Raw genomic sequence first — 25,959 nt, 5'->3', positions numbered from 1 at the left:
TCTATGCATCTGTCTACTTGCTTTAGGCACAAATGCTGTGGTCATTCTTGGTTTCTTTCTCTCTCCCATACCAAGTTTCAAGTCTTTTGCCAAGTGCCGCCTATTCAACCTTAAAATCATCTACTATCTTCCTATTGCCATGCCCCAGCTTAAGCTTCTTGCCTGAATTTCTGCAAGAAGTATAAGTGGTATCCCCAATACTGCAAACTGTCTTTCATTTAAGTGGTTCCCCAATACCATTGTTGCTCCCTCTCATCCATTCTCTATATCCGAGGCAGTTGACTTTGTTAAAATGCAGATCAGATTATATTTCCTATCTGTTTAAACTTTAGTGGATCTCCATTGCAATACTCAACGAACCCTATAAGTTCCTGGCTTATCTGTTGTCCTTAATCATTGTTCTCCAGTCCCACTGTGATGGTTAATCTTGATTACCAACTTGATTGGATTGAGAGGTCCTAGGAAATCAGTAAAGCGTATTTTCTGGATGTGCCTGTGAGGGCATTTCCAAAGATGATTGTCATATGATAACAAAACTGAGGGAGAAAGACCCACTCTAATGAGGTCAGGGCCACCAGTGGGCTGGGGGATCTGTATGGGACAAAAGGAGGAGTAAGCCTGCCAGTGCATGCAAGCTTGATTCCTTTTGAGTGGGTGCAACTATTGCTGTTGCCATTGCTGATAGATATCAGACTCTAGCTTCTTCTTCAGCCTTTCAATGTGGACTTACACCAGCAACTCTCTAGGACCTTCAGCTTCAGGCTGGGGCTAAATCATCGATCCCGTTTTCAGTGGCTTCCATTTCCTTGGACTGAGCAGATACTGGTTTCTTTGGCTCCCTAGTGTGAGGATAGCCATAGTAGGACTGTTCAGCCTCTGATTTTGTTAGCCAATATAATAAATCCCCTTTTATATACATTATTTGTTCTGTTCCTCTAGTAAACTCCTGCTAATATACCCTTTGGTTCCTGTGATAAATGTCACAGTTCAAAATGTTTTTCCCCCCAGTCTTGAATGGCCTTACTACCAGTTTCTATCTGACTGGCTGCTATATATCCTTCAAGTCTCAGTTGGAATGCTCTTTCTCCAGGGATCACTCCCTGACTTCCAAGTCAGAAGTATATCTTTAGTATGCCCCTTCCTGCCAAGTTACTTCTCTCTTTCATAGCATGCACAATGCACTTAAATTATGTATGTTGCCATGTAATTTATTGCATGTTACATGTTTAATGTTCAAGACTTATACCAGAATGCTAATGCCATGCAGCTTCACTGCCAAGAACAGTGCCTGAATTGAACTTGGTGTTCCATGAATATTTGCTGCAGGAGAAGAATTGATCCACGCAGGGAATTGATCCTGTGTGCGTTCAGAGGAAGGAAAAACTCCTCTCCTGAAGAGACTAGCAGGGGAATTGAGGAGGAGGTGAAATTTTAAGTTTGATCTGATCAGATTAGAAAAAAATTTGGTCAGGAGATGATTGAGTGGGATTTCCAAAGAGAAAAAATAAGTGTATCCAAATTCAAGTCCTGGCTCTATCACCAGCTACGTGGACATGGTTGAATTACATAGCCCAGCTCTCCTTTCTTTTTCTACAAAGACTAATGCAGAATATTTCTCTTTTTCTGGACCCTATGACAGTCCCATGGCATGCAGATTATGAAAATCTTTTGAGGATAACCAAGATATAAAAGGACTTAAGAGTTATATTTACTATTTAGAGTCTAATATTTAGTAATGATATACTGTCAACTTGGTCAAAGCTTATAATCTTTCCATCTGACTGCCCCTCAAATCCAGTAGGGCTCTGTGGTTCCTTGCCTTTCCTGCCCGTTCTCTGAGAAGTCATTTATGGTGAATGCCATGACATGTGCTTCAGATGAGTTCTACATTTTCTTCTGTGATGTACTGTTGTTGGCCAGGTTGCTTGCACTTAGTTCTAATCAGGTTTTCCTTGCTTAATGATTATATTTTGAAAAACCAAAGTAAACTAGGCACATATGGAGATGATTTTGGCCTTGACCTAGCCAATAAAAACTGGTAGCCTTGTAGGGCTGCGAAGCAAGAGAGAAAAGGAAGAACTCTTTTTAGCTCATCTCTGGGCATCTGTGTTGAGCAATAGAGGCATGGGGTGTGTTTGGAGATGTGAGTTACTTTACCCACGTGCATAATGGAGTTCCAATGGCTCTATAGGCCAGGCTTTTAATATCTATATTTATTACCAGTCTCCTCAAGCTGCTAGTACATCTAACATACTTCAGAATTTTAATGGGCTAGGCACTTTGTTATTTGCTTTATTTGTATCCTCTTATTTAATCTTCGGAGTAACTCTGTGAAGCAAGAACTATAACATTTGGTGGATAAGGAGTCTTTTAGGGTGGTGGGTTCTTATACCTTAGTGTTAATCAGAAATGCACTTAGGTCTTATTAAACTATAGACTTCTGGGCTTTACCTCTAGATAAGATTCTCATTTCATATGTCCTAGGCAGAGCCTATGTGTTTCATTTCCTGTAAGGTCCCTGCTTACAGGTCCTGATGCTGCTGGATCAGGGAATCACTGTGAGAGCCACTCTTTTAGAGGGTCAAGGGTCAGTACCCAAAGCTCATACTCAGTAGAACTAAGAGTCAAATATGAAGCCATCAGAATCCAAAACTTATGCTCTTTCCTATAATATTACATTTTTTTCATTCAGCAAAGGCTGGCATTGAATTTCACCAGAGGAACAAAGTGAGGGAAAAAGAAAGAAGAAATACAAGACAGCATGCAGCAACAGGCAGGGAAATGTCCCAGCATATTTAAGAACCTTTTGTCATAGGGCTTGGAAATGACATAAATGTCCCTGACCTGCCCCACCTTGTGACCCACAAATGATTGAGGTCATGATTCAAAGTCCTCTTTTTTTTTTTTTTTTGGCTTTCCCACCTCACTTTATTTCACTTTACTTTTGAAGTGATGTATCACTCAAATGATTAATGAGTGGAAGATAGGTGAGTCTGTCTTATGAAGATGGTTTCTGACCATCTTCATAAGTGTTTTTATTTGAACCTACATCTTGGTGGCATCTTCAAGTGTCACAGCCTTGCAAATCACCTGTCAAATATTTTTCCATAAAACAATGATAATAATAATAATGATGATGACAATAATGCCCACCCAATGAAGAGGTTACAAGGATCATAGTGTTTGCTATGGTGAATCAGACAGTGTTTAGCTGATGTGAATTAATGCAATTCTCTGTTGAAGTCCAATGGATTCACCATGGTGGTTTTACCAACAGAATTCACGATTTGGATATATGTAAAGGTCTGTGAGCACTCATTGGGATAAAGAGGCAAATATTGGTTGGGGAGAAAAAGACTCTGGCCCAAAAGTGAAGGACAGATCTCTTGAGAACAGAGGAGTTCTCCCCCTGTCAGTATCTTAGCAATAGCACATACCACCATGGATCAGTGACATTTATCTTGTATAAATTATCAGGGCATAGCCAGATGCCAAAAAGTAGAATAGTTAAAGGTGTGGGCTTCTATGTCAGCCTGAGAGTGTGCAAATTCCCTTCTTATCCCTTAATAGGTATATGACTTTGTGAAGACCCTTCTTTAAATATCAATTTCCTGTGTCAAATCAGAATAGTAAGAGTCTATACAGCATAAGATTTCTGTCAAAATTAAATATGTTAATGCACATAAAAAACTTGGCCCAATACCAGAACTATCTTGTCTTGACACACAGTAAATGTTCTTTTTTCTTCTTCTTCATTTTAGTAACAGTTTAATAAACATACCCAGGAATAAATTAAGAACACAAACATGCACACACACACACAAATACACACACATACACACAAACACACACACACACACACACACACACCCCGAATCAGAATTACACTTCTGCTGGGAGAGGACTCAGCCCAATAGCATCCTGAAGTGGGTCTCCTTCTTTCATTTGACTTAACAGCTTGTTCTTTGTCTTCTTGCCTCTGCCTGAATTTCTCATCCCATTCCAGTGTCACCTGAGAACATGGGTGCATTGTTTTAATGGGCTCTTAGTCTCAGATAAATGGCTGGACCCAGTAAACTAGATGGGAATGGCAGGCAAAGGTGACATTAAAGGATACATGGAGAAAGCAATAGTGTTTGCCTTTAAGGAAGCGAAATTATACAAGGCATGGTGACCTCTGCTCTACATTGGGGAAGAAAAAAACAAGCAATTTACTTGCACATGGTTCAAATAGCCTTGAGGGGAAATTACTTATGTAGTGAATTTATGTCAGGTTGTAAGACAGATTATACTACTGCATCAGCAAATGAGGTCAGAGGAGCAGGGATGACAGATAGTAAAAGGAGTGGCTTGTATGGAACCATAGGACAAGCTACCTTAACTGTATGTGAAGTTTAACACAGCTGATGGCATTTTTAAAAGTGCTGGGTTAAAATGCATTACATTTTTAAACCTCCAAAGTGAACATGGGATTTTTATTTTGCATGTACTTTACATTCACATATAGCAAATTTTTGAAGTATTGTGGTAAAAATAGCTTAAGTAGACATTAAGAATCAAGAACACCTGGAGACTTTGTAGTATTGCTATATAATATTGCTCTGTTCTGTGGATCTGAAATTCAGATGCCTCAGGGGGGCTGGCTGCAAGTGTCAGTGATGCTAACAGGAGGAAACCTGGGAGATGAGAGAATGGCAGGGACTGCAGTGAAATAGAGTGCACACACCCTGTCAGAAGGGGGCAACTGTGTCTCAGCTCCAGGCAATGCAGGGGTTAATGTTGACAGATTTTTAGCCTTTCAAAAGATAGTAGAAATCTAAAAACTTGGATATTACCCTATTATTTAATACTTAGTTAATAAAGTTTTTAAAAAAATATTATATGAGTCAAACAAAATTTGCCTTTGAGCCAAATCTGGCCATCAGTAAGTGACCTCTGGTTTAAGCAGGTATCACCTATAGAAAGGATTCCCAAAACTGTAGGCTTTGCCCATGACTCTTCTTTTAAGCCTATTCAGTCTTTCCATACCCTGGGTGGCCTTTCCTAATCTTAATCAAATGTTTATATGTCCTTTGTGCTTCATGCCTTTCCCAGAAACTTGAAATATCTATCAGTGCACCTCTGGTGAGATGGAGGAGGCTCAGATGACTCAGGAGGGTATTTTCAGCCACTTGAAGTGGCCATTTAATTGGATTTCTGATAGGTGGCAATGGTTGGATTCATCCTTAGCATCATAGGATGGTTTGCAGTATGGGTTTGGAATCAGAAATACTGAGAAGCAAATATGGTACCCTACTTTTACCAACTGTGTGACCAAGGGTAATAACCTGGGCTTCAGTGCCTCACATATCAAGTAGACGCAATAATACTATTTCATTGGTCCTCAAAGGTTTAATTAGTTAATGATGATGTCTGACATGCTCTGAGTTCCTAATGGATGGGAGTCACTGTTAGCAGTGCTGGCTCTGGGTGATGTATTTGTCAGTAGCCACTAGCATGAATTAGGAAGCCACCCGAATATTGCTGTTGGCATTGCCTGAAGTTGTGATATTTAAACATTGCTACCAAAGCCAGGTTAAAAGTGTAAATACTGAAAGTTGTTTGGGTTTGTTGTTGTTTTGCTAAAAGGACATACATCTTTGAGATGATTTTAAAATTCTCAAGCCTTTCCTTCAGATGAAGGCTATCATTAATTCCTTCATTCATTCACTTCAACTTAATTGGCTACAATAGTCATACTTTATTTTATATTTATTTGTATGTTCTGCTATGTGCTGCAGACTTGGAACCTTTTAATATGCACTTTCCCCTTCCAGTCTTCTGTGCCTTGGTTCATTTTCCAAATACTACAGAAGTAAGGGTCTTGGAGCCACTAACTAGACCTAACAGACATATTATCTTATTTCTCTAGGTCTTATTTCCCTTATCTGCAAATGAAGAGCAGGAACAGAATATTTTCTAAGGTTCCCACTCTGACATTTTACAGTTAAATTTATCTTTCATTTACTTAATGAATAAGTATTGATTTAATCCCATGCGTAGGCTTCCATCACAGTAATTAACTTGCTGTCATGTAATTGTTTGTTTACAAGTCAGCACTGGGGACATAGATAGAAAATGGCATGATCTCTGTCTTGAGGTGCTCACAGTCTTTAGGGAAGGTGCAAACAGACAATTACACTTTAATAATCTAATTACTGCAATGGAGGCTAGTACAATTTTCAAAAAAGACTAAAAGTGACCTTGGCCAAGGATGGGTCACAGAGGGGCATGGCCACTGACAATCATTTAAGTAAGCAAATGAAAGGTTTACTTAATTTGTAACTCACAAGGACCCTGCCTTCTAGAAACTCACACTCTAACCCTGGTAAAATAGACACACACACACACACATACACACATTACTGTAATTAAGTATGCCAAGTTCTGTAATAGAAGAGTGAACAGTATTGTCTACACATGGAGGAGACCCAACTGATTGGCTCAGACTACTGCCTCTTTTAGCTGAAATGGTTTATTTAAAAGTTACTCTAGGGACATTATCTATAGGAAGATAGTTTTTAAGTGACAAAGCTATATTTATTTGTGAAATGACTATTGTTTGCTATGTGCTAGACAACGTGTGAGGCATAATAAAATAGTACACAAGATACTTCTTTCAACATGTGGTGTTAGGAGAGAAACCAATAAGAAATGAAACTTGTCAAGAAACTTGTCAAGATTTTAGAACCAGAGAAGTAGACTTGTTACCCTCGCTCCTCCATTTATTAACTATGTGACCTAGAGAAAAGCTCTTGATCTCTCCACCTCATTTCTCTGGTATGCAAATGGCATGATAATAGGTACAAGTGAGAATTGTATAAAGGACAAGGTTCAAATAAAAAAGGGTTGTAAAAGGGCTTAGTGGGCTCTTAAGGACTCTACACATGTTAGTGATTATTATAAAGGACAAAGAAGGAATTGGTTGTGCTTAACCTGAGAGGAAAGGCAATGGTTTCCTCATATAGTGACTCATGCATGCTTGGGGCTTCAAATCCATGCATATACTTAAGACTTTCTCATTTCTGTCTCCTGATTAGTTTCTTTTCAGATGTAGATGAATAACAACTCTTAGCACCTTATGGCCAGAATTAAATTCAACTTCTTTCTCTTCCTCATCTCCCTTCAACTTTCTCTGATTCCCAAACTTCTCATTGCCTTAAACAGCCTCTAAACCAGAACCCTCTTTTCTGTCAGCCCTCATTCCATTGGTTACCAAGAACTAGACAGTCCTAGAGTCCTAGTTATTCCCATGCTAACCTCCACTGATTGAATCAGCTACCATCACTGTCCTCTGGACTAGGTTCCTTCAGTGGTGTTCCTGCCTTGAGACTGCCCTCTTTCCCTTCAATCCATCCATCCAACTCTTGCCAGGGTGATCTTTTCTCAAAGTCCATACCATTCTTATTCTTAAAACGGCTTCAATGGCTCTTCATAGCCCATGGGATTGTGTAAACTAGATCATTTAAGCTACTGAGTGGAAATACAGGAAGCCTGTCTCCCTTTCCAGTTTCAGTTTACCAATTTCTTATTTACCAAGCTATTTATATTAGGCTACTACTTACTTCTCTATACCTTCTGCATGATCTGCCATGGGACTAAGACTCCCTTTTCCTTCTCTTTGCTTGCCAATAAAAGAGATATTTAAATCAATGCACCTAATATCAATTCCCAGAAAGGCATCCTTAGAGCTTTTCCCTATGTCTTCCTTCCTCTATACACACACTATAGCCTTACATATTTCCACCACAGTCCCTGTCCTACTGCACTTACATGTATCTGTAGCACAGACCAGCTCTTGCTCACAACCATGTGCCAGGGTGTATCTCAGGACCAGACATGAATCAGATGCTCAGTAGCATTCTCACTAGCTGGTGGCTCTTCTGGTTGCTAAGGAATCTTCTTTTTGGAATCTATAGCTATATTTATATACATCTGTAGAATATCATTCTGATACATATTTATGACCTGCATAGCTCATTTTCTGATACTTCCAAAATAACAAAGACTTAGAATTTTGAAGGGGAGTGGATGAAGGGAAGGAAAAAGAAGGAGGCAAGAAGGAAGTAAAGAAAGGAAAAATTAAAAGAAAGAAGAGAGAAAAGAAAGGAGGACAGAGAGGAAGAGAAAGAGGTAGAGAACAAAAATTTATAATGAACTGGTGAAAACAGATGTCTGTAACATCTAGAAGTGTCCAAAACTTCCCATAAAGAGGGAATAATGTACCCTTCATTCCCCCTCAAAACAAACCTTCTGTAAGATGCACCCTCAGCTAGATCTAGTGCTCCTGAATTTCTTCTAATGCCATCACACAAATTTTCATTTATTCCACTATTCCCTGAGTCATTCCTTAAGGAACCCTCCTTATGATGTCATCCTTATCAGCTGTGTACTTGTGGATTGTCCTGTTTATCTGAGTAGCATTTTTAGGTGAAGATCTGCAAAAATTGGCATTTAGAAAAGCAGGTGTTTGGGAAGCATAGCTCAGATCACATAGATCTAGAACTAAGGATCTGCTTCTTCATACTGGCTGTGTGTTCTTGTTATTGTTGGTGCTGTTGTTTCATCAAGCTGAAGTTTTAAGAGATCATTAGCTTTCTGGTCTTCTCTACTGTTGTCCACTATGACTTCTAGGAGATCCCAGATATTGCCCCTCTTGTGTCCAGAATCAGATGCAAATCACACCACTGAGCCCTCTCCATTCTCTTCCTCTTCTGACTTCCACTCACTTATGTATACTGCCTATGGCTACATTCTAAAGAAAGAAGTAATAGTCCAGAAAAGTAGGCTGTAATGTCTAATGAGAGACCAATGAGCAAAAGGAGTCGTTATGAGCCTGTTTTCATGTTTATGAGGAAGATAATCCTTTGTTAACTTCTTTCTTGGCTGTTGGTGCATGTGTAGGAATGTGGCTGATGTTAAAAAATCCAACCTTACTTGTAAGTCTTCAAGCACATTATTAGTTACTGATGGTTCCAGTGTGTTTGAAAAGGCACAAGACATTTGTAGAAACAAAGGGTGATTGGCCCTGACAATGGAAGTATAAAAGGAACTCAGATTACTCACACTAAGCTAATTGTCCTGCTATAGTGCATACATTAGTTTTAATTTTGTCGCTTGAATAGACAGATAAAATTATGCTGGTCAGCTATTTATTTGTATTTCAAGGATAATGGATCTATTTCTTGCTTTAAAATGAGTGCGGTAAGTTGTTTTCTGAGAATTGCTGATATTATTCTTAATTTGGGTCTTAGGCTTAACAGCAGCATTAGCAGAGATTGAGGTTAGACATTATGAAATATGCTCACTGGTAGGATTGGAGAAACATCTATCTCTATCCATGTTAATGTGTTTGAGAAATTCTCACTTGTCTGAGATAGATCAAGGACTTCTCTGCCAAAGGCTAGACTATACTACTTCTGAATATCTCTTCTGACATTGGGACTTTTGACATTCTGGAGGGTATCTTTTTAATCATCTGTCCATCTGTTCATCATTAATTGAACTCTCACTAAGATTAAGGTCTTATGCTTTTCAAGAGATGGCTGAAGAAACACTTGCCCTTGAGAAACTCAGAATGGTGTGGAATAGTCATAAACAAAATTATGCATAGAGGAGGAGGAGTTAGCCATGTGACTAGGTTGGGAGAGGAGGGGTTTTCAAGGCAGAGAATGCACAGAGGTATCAAACACTGAGAATTCAGCGCATTCTAGCTGAACTCAGGGCATGTATCAGAGTTGTAAGGAATGAGTGAGTTTGGGCATATTAGCAGGATTAGATGATAGATCTGTGTTTGACTTCATGACAGTCTTGTGAGTGAGTTCATTAGTTCTTTCTTTAACAGAGAATCTGCTGCAAGGAGTATTAGCTACTTGACAGTCTCTGGCTGACACATTTCAAGGTTGACCTTAAGGTCACACTTGCTCAGGGATGTTCCCAGTCAGTGACTAAGCATGGTGGGTAGTTACTGGATCTGGGCCCTTTCTGTTCAACATAGGTGCTCCTGTGTTCCTCAGTGCACCTTGCCTTGACTTTCTTGGAGCTGCACTATAGCCTTTGATACTTCCTACTCAGTAGTCTTCCCTCCTGTGGTGTCAGGCCTGTACCAGTTCTGATGCTCCTCCCACTCACACCTGCTTTTTCTTCCCTTTTCCCTCATAGAATTTCCTTTAATAAATATCTTGTCTTGGTTGCTGCTTCTTGGAGGAGCTGAGTTGATACAGACTCATTAAGGTATTGGATATTGAACTGAAATCTTTGCACAGGAACACTGGTGAAAACTGCTATTGAAGGATTATTGTGGATATAGTGTAGAGAGCTGATTTAGGAATAGTGAGACAAGGCAGGGGAACCTATTAGGAGTAAAGAAAGAAATGAAGATTTGAAATGACCAAGGGCAGAGCAAGGAAGTGTTTAGAAGAGAGAAATGAGGATGTGGAAACAAGGGGGCTTGACTCCCAACTGCAACAGGAGGGAAAGGAAAGATGAAACATCTCAACTGTTTAGCAGTGCCACTCTTACCTGTGACAGATTCTTGGGAGGTGGTGTGCTAATGAATGGTCACATGGATGGAGTTGCCTGTGCTCCATGTGCTGTACTTTCCCACTACAAGGATGGATAATGAGAGCAAGGCAGTCAAAATGATCTCTTTGGCAGTCTTTGAATATTTATCTCTGTTCAAGTAATCATCCTTACTTGACCAAGCTTCAGAGTTGCTATGTAAAGAAGAACCTTGACAACTTAAATAATAACTCTTTTTTTGTTGTTTTTCTCTAGAATGTCTAGATTATCATCTCATTGTGAACTTAAAACAATCCAAATTCGAAATTCAAAGTTGAGCCGTGATTCCTTTGGTCTTGGCAGGGTCAGTCCTTGCAAAAGACACTGGTACATTACATTAGCATTAGCCCCTACCTCTACCTTGCTGCCTCTGTTTTAGGGGCCACAAGAGCCAACTGCCACTTCTGATCTTCAGAAATAAGTAGCCAAGAGATTCAGTTTGGTCACAAACATATAGATGGAAGTTTGCTGGGGTATTTTTAGGAAATATTTTTGTTTCCTTCATAAACAAGAAAAGCTGGCACACCCATCCCCTTTCCCTCCCTCTTTCCTGGATTAAATGCTGGGACAGCTGTCCTGGTATCCCAAGGAGAGGCATAGATGATATTATTAGATCAATGAACTTATGTCAGCAGCATCTACCTTCAACTTCTTATGTGAGAAAAATCAGCCTCTAAAGCTATAAATCACAGACAATTACAGGTGTGATGAATTAATTCCTAATAATCCTTTTCTTGAAGCAATGAATAAAACTGATTCAGTGGGTGAAGAGTTCTAAGCAAAAGGAAATCATGGAAACTACCTTGGATCCTATCTCTAAAATAGGATTCATATTCTTATCACTCATAAGCAGGTATCTTACCTGGATTAGACCTTAGGATTTTTGAAAATTCAGTATGAATAAAATTGGGGGTAAAAAGAGGTAGGGAGAGCAGAAAATTACGTAAAATTTGAAGTCTTGAGTCTATATAGGTGGAAAATTACATTTACTTTAGAACAATTGGTTTGTTTGTATTAGTTTGTTTTACTTTTTGCTTTAGGACAAATTATAAAAATGGATCAGACTTAACACTAGGACTTCTTAAGGTAAGTATTCCATAAAAATGTGAGTTAAATAAAAAAGAGGCCATTTAGTAACACCAGTATGAAGCACCTGCTCGCCTTTGTCTTGGGCCAGCTGGAGCTGTGTTTAGAAACTACTTATTTTCTTTTTAATTCCCTCTTGTAAAGTTCTTGCAGGAGATGAGTTGTAGAGCAGTATAGTACAAGACCCAGATCTTGGTGTCAAAGCACTGCATAGACTTGGGGAGGGGCCCTCCAGACTATCTCCAGGCAGATCCTGGCACCTGCCTGGCAGAACTGGGAGTGGCATCTTTAGAAGGGAGTACTCTTAGCAGAGCCTCAAGTGCTGTGACAAGGAGTATCCTTGTAGGAACACTGGAGAGGCTCCTTCAGCTAGACACAAGCCCATAAAGAATGTGATGGGTGTGGCAGAAGACTAGCTGTGAGCACCAACCCATGTGAAGTTTAGAAGTTCCCAAAAGCAATAGGGGGGTACTTTGCAGTATAACTGTGGTCTGAAAGTCATTGCTGGAGTCTTCATAATTTGGAATACTGCTGTAGAGATGATCTTGCTATTTATTCCATGGACATAACTCTTACAAAAGCAATCAGAAAGCATAAATGATATTTTAACAGTCTCTAGAGGTAGATTAAAATGATGGTCCTGAATATTTTACAGATGTGTGTAAGCAAATCTTTTTTATTTATTTATTTATTTTATTTTTTATTTTTTTTATTGTTTTAATATTCATATGTGCATACAAGGCTTGGGTCATTTCTCTCCCCTGCCCCCACCTCCTCCCTTAACACCCACTCCACCCCCTCTCTCTTCCCCCTACCCCCTCAATACCCAGCATAAACTATTTTGCCCTTATCTCTAATTTTGTTGAAGAGAGAGTATAAGCAATAGTAGGAAGGTACAAATGTTTTTGCTGGTTGAGATAAGGATAGCCCTAATTTTGTTTATATAACTTTTTACGGTCTTCCCTCTACATCAGCCACCAGCCAGTCAACCCCGAGCTACCAGAGTCATCTAACTGATACAATATGACCCTGATATAGGACAGACACTGTTGCATGTCACTGAGAATTAGAGATTGTTTTTTATGCTGCAATACAGGGCCATTGATAGCAAGCACATTCTTTATAGTGAATGATATTATAGATATCACATGATCTCTGTGAGCCTCAGTTCTGAAATTTTTTATTAGTAAATATTTATAATAAACATACCACACCAGAACATGTTGAGTATTAAACAAGATGACATTAGCATGTATGATATTTAAGATATTACTATTTCTTGGAAACACTAGAGAGGCAATATGGGAATTTTAAGATCTCCTTACAGGACAGTCATCTGGTTTTCTGCCTCTGGGTTCATGTTGCAAATGATGCTTTTGTATCTCAAACTCTGTGGATATGGTTTACATGGGCTGCCTACACTGCGTTCCAAACTTCTGAGGGTGATGCTATTGTAGATTCTCTCAGATGAAATTCTAGAGCAAACCAATGTTTATTGAATTGGCCTTACAGATTGGTAAGACACAGAAGCAAGAGGAGGTAAAATATCACCTTGCTGGTATTCCCTTGGAAAATACTGAAAAGATGGAAAAGTGTGATAGTACAAGTAGCATCAGCTTTGGAACTGAGAACACTCAGTATAATGTGGTTCCCTCATTAAGGGAATGACTGTGGGACTTAAACAAGTTATCTAATGTCAGTGAGCTTTGGTTTTTCTACTTTATAAATAGGAATAAAAATGAGCAGCTTTAAGATTGAAGATATTAAATTAAGTTCCCATTCATTTAAGGCACCAGGACAGATAGGTACTCTTGCAATGGCATGTCAGAATCCTTGCCCTTTTTATTTGTCCTTTTTATTTTTGTTTTCCCCTTTATTTATTTGACCTTATTATTTGGAACATAAGAACTTAGGGAGCAGACAGGTGAATGACATCTTAGCAATTTCTGGTGCTGAGTTGTGAGGAGGAATTTGGATAAAGAAAGCAGTAAAGAAATTAGTCTTTTTCGTGTGTCAGTTTTAGTGCATAGGATTATTTTTTCCTTTGCATCATATCACACTATATTTAGGTATAGCATGGCCCAGAACAAAAGGCGGAATTTAGTTTTGAACATGTAGAACAATGAGATGACTAGTGCTCTGTATGTCAGCATTACACTGGCAAACACATGAAAATTTTACTATTAATATCTGCTTTTTCGTATGTCTGTTGCAATGCTGCAGTTCAATCCTGCTTTACACATCTTTGAAGCTTTGACTCTGAATATTAAATATGATACTTTACATTTGCAGAAAACTCAATAACTTACAAAACTTTTTCTCAGATATTATTTCATTTTTGACCTTATTAACAACCCTGTGGAGTAGCAATTCTTATTCTCAATTTGAAGGTGAAGAAACAGGCTTTGTGTGGTTAAATAGCATTTTCAATACCACAAAATTAGTAGATTCTGTTCTAAATTGCAAGATGATAATGATGTGAGGCATTTCCTGAGACTTTTACACAGCAGTTGTTATACTAGTTTATTTGCCTTCAATTTCTCTGCTTATCATGAAGACAGCTCCATCTATGGCAGACCAATTGGGTACCATCTTCGTAGTCATTGTCCCATCCTTTTGCCTTGTTCACGGAACCTACGTTTGGTTTCTACATGTAAGTTGAGACGTGCTTAAGAAAAGAGGACTCCACCCCTAGGTGTAGATGATGATCCATGGGTATTTAAACTGATCATTGACAACCCCCTTCTCCTTGGCCAGCGACTGGCACAGAGGTGGGCATATGATCCAGTTTGCATAAGGAGTTGAAAGAAGCTTATTGGAGTCTTTTCGAAAAGTTCCCCTAAACCCCCTCCCTAAAGGCACAAGGAGATGGCTCTGGTCCTCCTTTCCTGATTCGAGTGTTGCCACATGAGGGTCTGATGTTTGGAGCCATGACAACCATTTCAACCATGAAAAGACATCAAAGCAAAGCCAGACAGAATACAGAAGCTGACCCAGAGCCCTGATAAAAAACCTGGAAAAGCCTACTTTTGAACTTCTCATTAAGTGAGATAATTAAAAGTTCTTATCACCAAAGCTACTTTTAGTCACATATTCTATCTCTTGCTGTTGAAGTCATCCTAGATGATACATCTTCACAAACAGGTATTGTGATCACTGTTTTACAGTTGACAAAACCAATGAACAATGAGTTTAATTAGTCCAAGGCTACAAATGCAGAAAGTTGCAACTCTGAGATTTAAACTGTTGGAAAGCTCTGATCTCTTAGATTCTGCACTGGTGTTGCCTACCTACCCAAAGCTTCCTCCCACTTCCACCAACCTGTGCAATAGGGGAGCTGGAGGACATAGCAGAGACAGACACATATGCCCTGGATGCCTCCCAGAAAAGAAGAGCACAGCCTTGGAGGCAATGGGCAGCCAAGTAAAACTGTCAGGTTCACACTTTGGCCTGACACTATCCCCCTTTATTCTGTGCATTTCAACACCAGGGAAAGCAACATGAAGAGCAGGAAAGAGCAGAGGACTTGGAGGTAACAATTCTGCTTTCAAGTTCTGGTTTTATCATTTTGCAAGAGTGTTACTTTGGGCAAGTCCCTTGATCTCTCTAAGACTCAGTTTTTTCATCCATCAAATGAAAATAATAACCTCTGGCCTATTTCTTTCCTGGGTTATGGTGAGGATGACAAGAGAAAATGCATGTGGAAATCTCTCTCCACTGCAGAGGATAAAAGATTCTTATTATTAGAGAAGATGTCCTCAGGGCAGACATGGTCTCCTCAGGATAGGCAGTAGAGACTAAAGATCCTAATGGTCCTTCACGTGAGCACTACAATAACGTTACTGCTTTTGACAAATTTGTAATTCATAGGTTGTGAATTCAAACACTCTCCCCTCTGAATGCTATTTTGAAGGTTAATGAATGAAATACCTGGTTTTCAAATCCCAACAGCTGGTGTTAATTGGAAGTAAACATACACCTTCAGGTTTGATCTGTCATAACAAGACAGTCAGATAACTTAACCTCAAGCAATTCATTACTGCATTACTTGGAGCTCTCAGAAGATGGTACGCATTTCAAAGGCTTTGGATGTGGGTGTAAGCTTGTTCCCTTCCCTGTGTCACCCCCTGCCTTTCTCTTTGTAAAAGTAGTAAACTAGAAGGAAGAAAGGGATCCAGGGAAATTTAAGGGAATGAGATGGAAGATTTAAGAAAAAACCTGAGAATACTGAGTCTATAGTATTTAATTAAAAACAACCCAGAGGTTGCTGGCACTTGCTACTTATGCATGATGGAATATTTTGCATTCTTTAAAAAGCATGACCTGGAAGAGTGCTTAAAGGTTTAGGACAGTACTCTCAGGGTCATGTGGAGAGATAATGGTAAAACAAAATGAAATTCTAAGCCATATGTGTAAATCCCATGATGCCAAGGTAATAAAAATTTTTCTTTCTCACATATACACAGGCTGATATACAAACAAACACAGAGTTGGAAGGAGCTGTATAATTTGGTTTTCTGACAGAGAGAGAGCTTCAAATTCAAGTTCACTTCAAAGATTCATAGAGGGCTTTTTTTTGTTGTTGTTGCTTGTTTGTTTTGGTTTGGAGGTGTTGGGGATCAAACTCATGGCCTTGAGATGCTGGACAAGCTCTTTATTGAGCTACATTCCTCCCCTCACAGAGTTTTCTTTTTTTTTTTTATTAAAACCTTATAAGTTATAGGTTAAAGACATTGTTTTTAAAATATCTATTTATAATGGTCTCCTGTTCTTCCATGATTACTGTATGCAGGAAGTGTACTAAGCATTTTACATGTGCTTACCCTTATTTAATTCTTAAAATAATCCTGTGGGGTGAGTCCCATTATCATTCCCATGTTATAGATGGGGAAACCAAGGATCACAGAGATTAAAGCATTTGTCTCAAATTACCTGGCTGATAAATGGGGTAGAAACAAGGCTGATTTCGGAAGCAGCTCCCTGATCCATTAGCGTTATGGCCTCTATGCTAATTAATTTCACAGCATGAGGGTACAGGGAGACCAATAGCTTTTCTGTTTTTCTGTTTTCTTGCTCTTGAAATAAATCTGAAACACAGGGCACTGTGTGGAAACCTTGATCTCCTGAGAATTCTGATTCTCTTGTCTCTGTCTCCAGGTGCCACCTCTTTGTTTAAAACTCTCCATTTCTGGTCAGATGATTCCAGCAGTGCCCTCACTAATGTCTTAGAGTGTTCTGCATCCAGCATCACATTCCTGATCTGTCCTCAGAATAAGGACAGATCCGATGCCTTCATGCTACTATATGTCATTGCTGTCTCCTCCCTCCTTCAGGAAAGGGTCACAGACCCCAGGTCATCTGGAGATCACCATGGTGATCGGCCCCTACTCCTTGCTCTTCCCCTGTTTCTTTTCTTTTATGTAAGGATTCTAAAATGGTAAGTCACAACTCCTTTATAAATAATAAGTTTAGAGAGTCACAAACACATATGAGTTCATCAGACATAATAAAGGTAAGTGTAGTTTCATTAAAAATTGTCCCAGTTCTGTGTTTTTACAAACACACACTGAATTTTGCTATAAAATGTATTTCTAAAACAGATTGTTTTTAAAAAGCTACCATCCTAGCTTTCTATTCCTATATTTCTCCAAATATTCTAACTTGTGTCCCATTTTTCATTTTTGTACTTTGTTTACCCAACCACAACTTATTTGCTAAATATCATAGGCACTTAATATAAAAATCATATATTATTATATGTGTGTGTGTTTTATTTTTGACAGAGGACAAAACCTGTGAAGGCAAAAGTGCTCTAATATGTTGAAAGTTCTAATGCTGCCCTGACTTTCCCTTCTTCCTGGATTGCCCATTGTCCACAAACAGAAGTCCTGCTCATTTTTAAAACTTGGCCAAGTATTATCATCCATGAAGTCTTTCCTATCAAGCATCTTAATTAATGTAGGTGTCTATTCATTTCTGTATCCACTTATCTCTTTCAATGGCTTTTCCTCCAACAAAGCAATTTCAAGCAGTGAATAAGATAATTCTAGCCAAGAAATTAAGCCAAGTATGTGCCAAATACAGGAGTACGTGCTTTGCCCACGCTCATACATTTCAGCCTTACACTATGGGGCAGATGCTATTACCACTGTTCTCATTTTACTTTTGAGACTATGGAGCTAAGAGAGATCGAAGTGTTGCAATGTGTAAAGTGGCAGTGTGAGGGCATAAAGCTAGACCTGTGTGCTCTGGATCCTGGAGTTGGCTCCATTAGCATTGGGAATAAGGAGAGGATACTCCTTCACTGGCTTCCTGATTCCAGGTGGAGTAATGTGAATTAGTGTAACTCCTTTGGACTTTTTTGCATCCTCTATCCCTAACCTTGAATGGAAAGATGACCATGTGATGGCTAGCTCAGTCACACTACTCCTCTTCTTTTCTTTTTGAAATTTACCTTCCTGAAGAGAATACGTTCCCAACCATTAGAGAAGCTTGGAGTATCTATAGATACTCAGGTCTTCTTTTGTATGTTTATTCTGATGTTTGTGAAATTAACACACTAAATCAAGTCTTCAACTTGTTGCTCAGCTATAAAGCTGATACTTCAGTTGGTCTTTCATTTGAGTCCAGAATTGGGCAAGATAGAACAGTGACAGATCTTTGGGTTCCTAAAAACACTAATAGTCTCTCAATCATGACACACAAAATTAGAAGAGGTTGAGATGAATTACCATGAAATAGGGAAGTCTTTGTAGAGAAGGGGAATCCCAACCTGAGTTTTTATAACAATTGCCACATAGCTGAAAAAGATCATTGGTGTGAGAATAAAAGACATGAGTTTAATAGTGGACTAAGAAGATATTGTGCTTTGAGTATACACTTACTTCTTAAGCAGACACAGTTCTTATTAATGGTGGTAGTAACGGCTTTGAAGCTACTCATTCAAAATGGTTACTTACTAGTTATTATTCAGGGTGCTAACGTTTTACAGGATGTTTTTCATTTAAACCTCAAAATGCCTCCCTGAAGTAGTAACCTTTCTATAGATGAATCTACAATGATTCATAGACATTAAGTAACTGATTTACTGGAGATAAATGATGACAAAATTATTAAATGGTAACTGAAAATTCAACCCAAGTTTGTGTGTGTCCAGTGCTAATAGCTGTCTCTGCATCATTCATCCCATTCCTTCTCATCATCACTGTGCTTTGTACTTGACTCCCTTGGCCCTCTTATCTCCAGATATATGATTATCTGTTTTCCTATTTGTGTTCTGAAAGAAACTGTGAGTTCTGTGAGAATAGGAACAGCATTCCAATCCTTTTTGTATCTTCAACTCTTTGCATATTTCATTTGTTCAATTACATTGTTCTTGAGCTCTGCTATTTGCTAGGACTAACATATATTGTGAGGCATATTCTGGTTAGCAAGACAGACAACACCACTATCCTATATAGTGTAGATAGTTTATCAGGGTGACCAAAAAATTTTAAAGTTAAAAAAATAAGAAATTTGGAACTAACAAAAGTGCTGCAAAGGAAAGGAACAAAAAACTGGTTAGGGTGTGGTCAGAGTGAACAAGGACAAAGACATCATCGTTATGGGTTCTAATCTGTGTCTTGAAGGATAGGGAAGAGTCAAGTTCAGGAGACCAACATTTCAAGAAGTTGGGCAGTTAGCAAGAAATAATTTGTGTTCAAGATGAGTAGAAACATCTGAGTGGAAATGTAAAAATTGTTAATGACCACACCCTATTTGGTTACATATTTATCATTTGTTGGTGGGCATCTTATATTCTTGGATGGGTTGCTCAAATGACAAAAAACATACTTTTAATGGTATTAAAAGACAGATAGTTACCCAGTGAAAAGTGTTTTAATGAGGATATAATATCTCTTAGTACAAGATTGCTCCAGGCTTTTACCACTAGTGTAAAAAAATGAATTACACAAATTCCCAAATTCATACACACTATGTGCCATAATTAACAAATAGTTTGCTGAGGAAAGTATTGCCACCGTCTGAGATAATATAATATAACATGATTTAATATATGATATGATACGATATATACCAAGACAATGTAGTTTTATTAGCTGAATGCAGAGTAGAATAGCTCTGACTTCCAAAACTAATAAATTTGCCATATGTGTTTGGCATGGTCATATCTAAAGATGTGAAGATGCATAAAGAAAATTCCTGCTTTGCTTTTTTAGATTCAGTGAAGTTGACTTTCAGAAGGGCTTAGAGGGATGTTATTCCCTATTTTCTCAAGTCATGGTACATCCCTATCAAATGTTAACTTAAGTTCATTTTAGTAACATTTTCTATACTTAAAAATGTAATCATGACTTAAAACAAAGAGTAAATGTCTTCTCTCCTGGCTTTCATTAAATATGATTACAGTTTTAGAAATCTGGCTTGGAGTGGAGCTGAGTGTGGATGAAGTTTCCATCTTCAGGACAATATCCTATGCTTTCTAACATGTACTTATCTAGATGACAGAGGCCAAGCAGTTTACAAAAGGGCAGGACCACTTCTAGCTTATAGCAGGGAACAAGACATATGCAAATCAACATTTACTGTCTTGTTAAGTGAATGTGGTCAGTTATTACTATGTGCCAGGGAGGGAATAGTAAGACAATCACAGTATGGAAAATAAACAGAAGTTAAATGAGGGAAGTATCAATCAAAGAGCCAACTTCTTGGTGTGAGACTATTATTCAAGAATATGACGGGACAAATATCATCCTAAATTTCCAAATAAGTTATGAAAGTTTCCATTAGGTGTCTGTGAAGGCCATTAAAGATCTCTAGTGCAAAAATTATAAGGAAAATACATTGCAATTGCTAGTAATGTAGTATTGATATATTTAGACCAGTAGGTAGACTTAGGAGATATATAGTGTAACTCAGAGAAAAACATATCTTTAGACCTGATTTTTCTAAATTATCTCTATATTACTCTGATAAAATATTAATAGAGGTAATAATTATAATGAGAAATAACTTAGAAATAACTCTAAAGAAAAAAATTTATTTTATTTTATTTTTTCCCAACAGAAATATGTAGTATTTATTTATCTTTAAAACAGCTGTATTGAAGTGTAATTGATATACAGTCAACTCCACAGATTTAATGTATACAATGTGGTGAGTTTGGACACATATGCACTCATGAAACCTTTGCTATGATCAAAATGGTAGATATATATCTACCACCTCTGGAAGTTTCCTGCGTCCTCCTCTACCTTTTTTTTTTTTTTTTGGCAGGTGGTTAGAACACAGCATGAATGAGGCCTATCTATTCCTCTCAATGGATTTTTAAGTGCATAATACAGTATTATTGATTCAGATTTCCCACATTTAAAATGCCTGGAAATATCAGGTTTTGAGGAGATGTAGGGAAACTAAGCAATCTTATATACTGTGCTTATGTAAATTGGGTGTTGAGAGTACCTATTAAAACCAAAAGTACTTATTACCCATGACACATAATGCCCATTTTTAATTATCTGGTCTATACAAATACACATTTGCATAAGAAGTCATTTTATGGCTGTCCATTATTTAAACATTGTTTGCATAGGGGAATATTAGAAATAATGATAAATACTTAACAACGGAAGAAATGCCTAAAAAAAGTGGTGGATTTACATTACATGTAGCAATTAGAAGGAATTATTTCATTCTGTGTCAACCTGGATAGATATAAAAAGTAGAACAAGGAAATTCAAATGTTAGTACAATATAATGTAATTTGTGTGAAAACAGCATGTTGCTATATATACTTTAAAAATTGTATAATTTTTTTTGTGGTTTGATACTACATTCATTTATTCACATGTGCATACATTGTTTGGGTCATTTCTCCATTCTGCCCCGCTTCCCCATCTTTCCTCCCCTCTCCCCCTCAGTTCCAGGCAGGTCCTGTTCTGCCCTTATCACTAATTTTGTTGAAGAAAAGACATAACCATAATAAGGAAGACAAAGCGTTTTTGCTAGTTGAGTTAAGAGCTATACAGAGATTCCTACTATTGTTTTCGTGTACCCATGTGTTACGACCCATGTGGATTCAACTCTAACTGATCTTTGCATTGGTTCCTGATCCCCTGCTTATGATAACCTCTGTCGTTTTAAGGTTTCTGTATTAGTTCCTCTGGAGTGGGAACATCAAGCGCTTTCACATTTTGGGTTTTCTGCCTATTCCCATATCTCCCGTATGTGCTCTCTCCTTGTCATGTGATCCAAATTCAACAACATTGCTGCATTTGCCCTAGATCTGAAGTCCACATATGAGGGAGAACATACCATTTTTGGTCTTCTGAGCCTGGCTGACCTCTCTCAGAATGATGTTCTCCAGTTCCATCCATTTACCTGCAAATGATAAGATTTCATTCTTCTTCATGGCTGAGTAAAATTCCATTGTGTACAAGTACCACATTTTATTGATCGGTAGTGGGACATCTTGGTTATTTCCATAACTTGGCTATTATGAATAGTGCTGCAACAAACATGGGTGTGCAGGTGCCTTTGGAGTAACCTGTGTTGCATTCCTTTGGGCATATCCCCAGGAGTGGGATTGCTGGATCATATGGCAGGTCTATGTTTAGATTTTTACGAAGTCTCCAAATTTTTTTCCAGAGTGATCGCACCAGCTTGCATTCCCACCGGCAGTGTATCAGGGTTCCTTTTTCCCAACATCCTCGCCAACACATGTTGTTGGTGTTTTTGATGATGGCTATTCTAGCACGGGTGAGGTGAAATCTTAGTGTGGTTTTGATTTGCATTTCCTTTATGGATAGAGATGGTGAGCATTTTTTCATGTGCTTTTTTGCCATTTGAGTTTCTTCTTTTGAGAAAGTTCTGTTTAGTTCAGTAGCCCATTTCTTAATTGATTCATTGATTTTAGGAGAACTTAGTTTCTTAAAGATTTCCAGTCTTTTTCTGTATTTATGCTTCTGATCTCTACTGGAATCTTACAGGTAAGGCTCCTGTGTATTCCCAGTGCTCTGATGGGGAATGTGGCTGTGCTCTGATCCTTGCCAGGAAGGACTCAGGACCACTCATGGCCTTTTGTGAAGACCATAACCCTCCCCTGTGTGATTCAAAGCCCAATACTATAGCCCTGACACCTCCTCCCTCGCCCATAGTTTCCTGTCAGGGCTCCCCAATACCCCAAGAGGGTTCAAACTCCATAGCAGGGTTTCTTAGTCACTAGCTCCTACCACAGCCTCACTTTCTGTGTCCTCATGCTTACAATCCAGGTAAAGCTGTTCCTCACATACATCCTGCTGCTTGTCATATCTAACGTTCCCCAGGCTGACAATATTCTTTGGTCTTCAAAACCCACACCTGGAAAGGTTTTCACCTCCTTAACTCCTGCTGCTTCTTTCTTTTAGACTCAATCGAGGCATTACCTCTTCTTGAGAGCCCATGCAGTTCCTGTCATTCTGGCATCTCCCACAGCCCCCTTACTTACACCCCATCACTGCACATTTATCATGTTACTGAGATTATTTATTTCCATGCCTGTCTTCATTACTAGGCTGAATAGAGAATAAAGGAGAACACAGGAGTTTCATCTTCAATCTTCTATTGCCGTCACCTACCATAATAGTGATGCATATTCAATGTATGTTCTTATTTGTTTGTTTTCTTTGTTGATTGAACAAAATAATTCAATATTCATTTGCCTCTACTTTGTCCCAAATCTCATTGCTCATCATTTACAGAGACATCCTCAAGTCTTAAAAATAAGATTGTGTCATTTCAGGGACGAAATCAATAGGCTTCTTTTAAGTAATGGGCAGCTGGGAGTAAGAAAGGATTGCTTTGATTAAGCAGAGGGAACTCCAGAGAGTAAAGAGTGACAGGCAAGGTCTTCCGCAATGTGACATAACATGTTAATTTCACAATTTGGCCTCCCAGGGCTTCTGGAGAGGGAGTGGGTATGGTCAGCTGAGAAAACACAAATATCTTATAATCCTAAAGCTTCAGTTTTGATTTGGGCAGAATTGCAAATGGCCACCCACATAGGAGAGAAAATGTGAAATCCTTGGAGTAGAAATTCCTAAAAAGCCTAATCCAAATGCAGCAAGTATGGAAGAGACAGACTCTGTACATTTGTGTGTGTGTGTGTGTGTAGTTTAATTTAAAAAAACATCATTCTAAAGTCTGGCTGATAATGAAAATAATAAGCAATGCTAGCTTATAGATAAACTCATTAAAGATTTCTGGAGGCAAATTCACCAAAAATGCAGACAGTCCTTGCTTTTAGATCAAACACAATCCTGGAGATGGCATCTTTAAAAGGTGACCTGGGAAAGTTGTCTTTCTTGAATATAAGCCACTGTCTTTGTTTTATTTGTTAAAGGAGAGAGTGGAAGTAACATTGCCAGGAGAGACGAGAGGAGAGCAGTTTAAGCATCAGGAGGCAGCAGACTTGTTTGCAGTGCCTTTCATTGAAGTTGGCTTCTTGAAGCATTTATTGTACACCTGCATGTGCCAAGGTCAGGTCCTGGAGTTACACAGGTGACATGACACTGTTCACAGACATTTTATTCTTCAGTAACAGCCTGCAATATATGTAAATTCCCACTATATTTAAAAAGCATCCTTTAAATGCTTCTCTCTCTCTCCCATTGTTTTGTTTGCTGGGTATCACTATGTTGTTTAGGCTGGCCTTGAACTCAAGATCTTTCTTTCTTGGTCTCCAGAATGCTGGGATTACAGGCATGCCCCACTACATCTGGCAGGATGCCATTTTCTCAATGACATTGTCTAAGTCTTAGCCCCTCAGCCTTCTGTTCACCACTGTCTTCTGACAACTAAATGTTAGTGTTCATTTATCATTAATCACTTTCTCATACTATGCTGATGTTGGCTTTGGGGTGTTCCTTTCATTAGGATTGAAGATTCTTGGAGAAAATGAGCTATGGTGATATGTAGAAGAACATGGATTCACGACAACACACAGGTCCAAGTCCAAAGTCTGCATTTATTAGCTGCATATTTTATGCAAGGCACTTAAAATCTCTGTGTCTCAATTTCCCGTCTATAGAATGGGGATAACATTACTTGCCCCAAATTATTGGGATCAGGCATAAATGTGTTGACAAACACATGTACACAGACCAATGCCGTGCAGGCAGCAAGTACTCAATAACACAAGTTACTGAAATTTTTACACATATTCCCAGACAAAACACTCATGATCCAGGTCATAAGTGTCAGTCTACACTGCCAGGATTGGTTTAGCTTAAAGTCTGTTCTTACCTATCATTAGGTGTTATTTTCATTCACCTAATTGTTTAAGAGAGATATCTGGGATTTATCTTCCCCTTTACTTCTCTTATCCAATCCAACATCTGCTTTCTCCATTATCACTCTTTGGTCACACTCCACATCTCTGTCACCCCCTGGTCTAGTTTAAGTCATCACCATTACATGTTGGACACTGCAGTTATCTTTAAATTCTCTGTCCTTCTGTTTTGATTCTGTCCAGTTTCTTTGAGTGCAATAGTCTGAGAGGCCTTTAAAACATAACAAGCCAACTCATTCTTTAGCAGAAAACATTAATGGGTTCTTCTTCAAGTAAGTCCCAGATTCTTAATGTAGGCTATAGATCCAGGCTGTACCTCTTAGCAACTCAGCTTCATCTTGGGTAACCTCTGTGTCAGTTTCTAGTTTCTTGAAAGTGGCAGTCTCTCTCCTCTCAGAACCTTCCATTTATTATCTGTTTTCCAAGAATAAGCTTCTTCTCAGTGTTTATATTTTTTTAGGTCTCAGCTTAAAAGTCACTTGTGCAGAGAAGCCTTTCTGGAGCCCCTTTCTCATCTCTATTGTAATTGTTGTACTCTGTCATCCCCTAATCCTTCCCTTCATCCAGCCAGCACAGAGTGACTGTTCCGTGTTCACTATACCAGTTTGTAAGTTCTGTGAGGACATATGCTTTATCTGTCTTATCCAATTTGTCCTCAATGTTTACTCAAATGTCTGGTGCTTGATAAATAATTAGCAAATGAATGCCCCACAACTGTTCATTTAATAAATGTGTTGATTGTAATAATGAATGAACTAAAAAACATCTGTTGATATGCTCTGCAATAAATGCGAAGGATGGAATATGATTTACATATTTTCTTTTTCCCACCCAACATGATTTTACTTTTGAAGGAGCTATCTTGCAAGTCATCTAAATACACAGAGTGGGTCATTTTTATACTGTGAAAATGATCTCATTCACTGGAAGCTCCACTCGGGGGAGAG

General features: G+C 38.5%; 1 protein-coding gene across 13 annotated transcripts in view; it reads right to left on the bottom strand.

Moving 5' to 3' along the window:
- Nucleotides 1-25,959, bottom strand: part of Tenm4 (teneurin transmembrane protein 4) — a 2,881,475-nt gene that overhangs the window by 1,029,411 nt on the left and 1,826,105 nt on the right. The gene's annotated exons all lie outside the window — the stretch shown is intronic.

The sequence above is a fragment of the Castor canadensis genome, chromosome 1, assembly GCF_047511655.1.
Source record: "Castor canadensis chromosome 1, mCasCan1.hap1v2, whole genome shotgun sequence".
Taxonomy (NCBI): domain Eukaryota; kingdom Metazoa; phylum Chordata; class Mammalia; order Rodentia; family Castoridae; genus Castor; species Castor canadensis.
The sequence above is the reverse complement of the archived record's forward strand: the minus strand, read 5'-3'. Positions and strand labels throughout refer to the sequence as shown.